The 3638-nt window shown below is 38.8% G+C and overlaps 1 long non-coding RNA gene across 6 annotated transcripts; it reads right to left on the bottom strand.

Moving 5' to 3' along the window:
• Nucleotides 1–245: 245 nt before the first annotated feature.
• Nucleotides 246–3133, bottom strand: LOC135775977 (uncharacterized). Of its 6 annotated transcripts, XR_010543991.2 has the most exons (7): nt 2763–3133; nt 1930–1990; nt 1670–1842; nt 1518–1579; nt 1358–1428; nt 1056–1278; nt 247–957 (listed from the first exon to the last, which is right to left on the bottom strand). It is a non-coding gene; the product is annotated as an uncharacterized lncRNA (long non-coding RNA). The 6 variants fall into 6 exon arrangements; XR_010543990.2 differs by having other exon boundaries at nt 1518–1842; XR_010543989.2 differs by having other exon boundaries at nt 1358–1579.
• Between the last annotated feature and the right edge of the window lie 505 nt (nt 3134–3638).

The raw sequence follows: 3638 nt of genomic DNA, 5'->3' as shown, positions 1-3638 counted from the left end.
TAGACCCACTGTAATTTTATTAAATGTTTGTGATCATTAATTTTAATAATTTTGGATAAATTATGATTTTTAGATGATGTTGCTATCATTAGATAATTTACAGTTTCCTAAAGACTATAAGGCTATATATAAAATGATAGAACATTAGGGCCACAGAGAAAAAAAAACAGACAGAGAATGAAGTCGTAATATTGTAACTTCTTGTTTTAGAGGAGGACAGTTGTTACTGTTACTGTTAAATATAAAAGCACAAAGTGTAACATTATGTTTCTTTATTGAATAAGGACAAAACAAAGCAGGTAAACCATCAGCTCCTTTCGAAACTGAAGTCACACAGTGACTCTACAAGATGGAAAGCACAGAATCAAAGCATATTATACAACCAAAGGATAAATACACATTCAAAGGTCTGTATATAACACACCCTGCATGTCTGCACACTGAAATAAATGCAGGACAAATTCATACACATTAACTGAACAGACAATTTCAGACAACTGAAAACAAGACAATTAATGGATGCAGTAGCCTCCCTGCAAGCTTGTATTACAAACAGTATACACACAGTATACAGCACAAACATCAAAAAAATGTGAAAGCACACATACTGACTAAAATAATTACTCAGCAGCCGACCACTGTTGTCATCAGGGAAGATTTCCGGATTGTCCCAGTCCATGGCTGGCGGCACTCTGGGTGCCCTCTCCTTCCTCAGGCAGGCCACATTGTGGAGGACACCACCAGCCACAGTAATGTCACATGCCCTCACAGGGCTGACCCTTAATTTGTGAAGGCAGTGAGAGCGTGCCTTCAGGAGGCCAAAGGTCATTTCAACTCTGGCCCTAGCATGGGCATAGTTGTAGGCCTGCTGTGCTTCCTGGGGGTCTGTGAAAGGTGTCAGGAAAAACGGCTGGCAGCCTTACCCCCTGTCTACCAGCAACACACCAGAGAATTCACCTGTCAACACAAAATCTCATCATTACTTATAAAACACAGTGATATTGTTGACACAGCCATTATGTAAAAAGTGTTTATATATGGGTTGTGTGGCTCACCTTGTGATAGGCGCTGATAGATTTCAGAGGTCCAAAAGATTCTGGAGTCATGGACTGAGCCAGGCCATTTTGCCAGTGTTCAATGGAAAAGATCAAAAAGTTATGTTCACCTGAACATTAATGCTGTAAAAAGATTTCATATTTACAAAATCTGCCTCATGGGCACCTGAGGGGGCTTTTATCCTTATGTTTGTGCAGTCCAGTGCACCAATGACTCTGGGTCCTGTAAAAGAAATGAGATATTGTGATGGCTCCCAATGATGACTCCTTTGTATAGTACTTTCACAAGTTTGACATGATACCTTATGCCTTTTGGAATCCAGAGAGATGGTCTCCTCATCATCATCGCCGTTATGTGCTGATGAAATGGGGCCTTGACCCCATCACATTTAATCGGATTCATATTGAAGCTAGTAGACAAGACATGCCAGGCCTACAGTATGCCTTTGATGGAGTACTCACTGGATCAGCATCGTCAGGTGCTCGTGCTGGTGGCTTTAACAGTAACACAGTGCTGCCAGACACTCCAAGGCAATAGGCAAACCAAAGTCAGACAGTCCAAATAGATTCAATATGAATGTGATTGTGTCCCATGTAGAGATGGAAGAACATACCTTGTATGAAGCGGGTGGCATCTTGTGAGGGACCTATGCTTGTCTCTTTTCCCCCAGGGATTCCCTCCAACAGGCCTGCCTTTATTTAACTCCAAAGCTGGCCTCTGCTGGGATGAGGTCAGCTTTTGGTGACCCACCACCCGTGCCTTGTCTCTGGGTATTCTTTTTCACTGCTAAAACAGTACAGACAATGTGTAAGCAGGCACCTTCTGGGTACAATCTATGCTTGTGCATTATTAAGTATTAGTCAGGGCCCTTACCATTCTGCAGATTTTGATTTTGACCTGCTGCCATGTCCGTTTTGGCCCGGTCATATTTAATCTACATCACACAACACCACACACAAAAAGAGAGACTTTCTTTAACACACAAGAACATTCAATGGAGTCACACTGCAAAAAATGACTTACTTTGTTTTGTTGTCTTGTTTTCAGTAAAAATATCAAAAAATTCTTCAATTAAGATGCATTTTCTTGATGAGCAAAATGACCTATAGGAAAATAAGCACAAATATCAGCCAATGGAATAAAAAAAATGTTTTAAATTAAGTGTTTATGAAAAAGTATATTTCAAGAAAACTTTTAATACATCTTAATTTAAGAATTTTTTGATATTTGTACTGAAAACAAGACAAAAACACGAAGAAAGTCATTTTTTTGCAGTGCAATGAGCAAGTGACCTTGGGTCCTTTGAAAGGCGCTTTATAAATTAAATTGATTATTATTAATAGCTCATCTATTTATTCAATTCAATTTTATTTATAAAGTGCTTTTCACAATTGTTTCATTGTTTCAAAGCAGCTTTACATTTATAAAAGCAGAAAAAAAGAAAAAGAAAAAAAAAACGGTGGACAACATAAGAGTACATAATGAGCGTAGTAATAATGTAAGGCTTTCATAATAATTTATTGCCACATCCAGTGTGATGGAGTTACTTTACACAATTTCACTCATATTTGCAGTCTATTTCAATAAAAAAATTAACTGTTTTATAATCGGAGTACAATTGCGTTTTTGGAGATGTGAATTAAATCTTTTAATTGTAATTGTGATGTTTCAGCGGAGCGGTGAGTGTGTAATTGTGCACTACTTACGCATTCAGGCGGTCTGCAATACTTTGCCACGCTTTTTCTCTCTGCTTTACCACTGTGGCGGTGTTGCCTTTCTTCTTAATTATGTCTTTTACCTCCTCGTATGGATTTGTGCCTCTGACGGGGAAAAGAACGCCGCTAGTTGCCATGGTGAATCGGTGAATCTGTGATCGGTGGCGGGGTCTAGTTGAGTGAGCCGTGAGCGCGCACCTATCCAGGATTGGTTTCACCTGGCTTGATGAATCCGTGTCTGATCATCCTGGCTTGGTCTTTGTGCAACCAATTAAGCGTGGACGCACTTGTTTTGGCTTCATTGAGCTCAGCTTAGCCATTTAGCCTGGATGTCTTAATTCTACTTTTGTGCAACAGGCCCCAGATGTGCTTCAACAGTAAACACTTTTAAATCTAGATTAAAAACACATCTGTTTAACTCTGCATTTACTGAATGAGCACTGTGCTGCTTCACACTGACTGCACCTTTAACTCAAGTCACTTTTACTCCTGTTTTATTCTTTTTAACTTTTTTAATTGTTTTATTAAAATCACATTTATTTTCTTTAATTGTAATTTTAAATTCTCATGTATCTTTGTCTTTATTGTGATCTTATCGTGTAAATCTTATTTTTACATTTTCTTTTTCTTTTTTATATATTGTTTTCTCATTTCTGTGTAAAGCACTTTGAATGACCTCTGTGTATGAAATGTCCTATACAAATAAACTTGCCTTGCCTTGCCTTGCCTTTTTCAGCCAAGCCGTTTGACTGCGGATACAGTGGACTTGATGTTATATGGTCAAACCCATAAGTCTCTGCAAAGTCTCTGTGGTCCTGACTGCTGATCCGTGGTCCGTTGTCACTCACCACAGTCACCGGAATTCCA

This window comes from Paramisgurnus dabryanus, chromosome 21 (assembly GCF_030506205.2).
Source record: "Paramisgurnus dabryanus chromosome 21, PD_genome_1.1, whole genome shotgun sequence".
Lineage (NCBI taxonomy): Eukaryota > Metazoa > Chordata > Actinopteri > Cypriniformes > Cobitidae > Paramisgurnus > Paramisgurnus dabryanus.
This window is presented reverse-complemented; position numbering and strand designations above follow the sequence as displayed.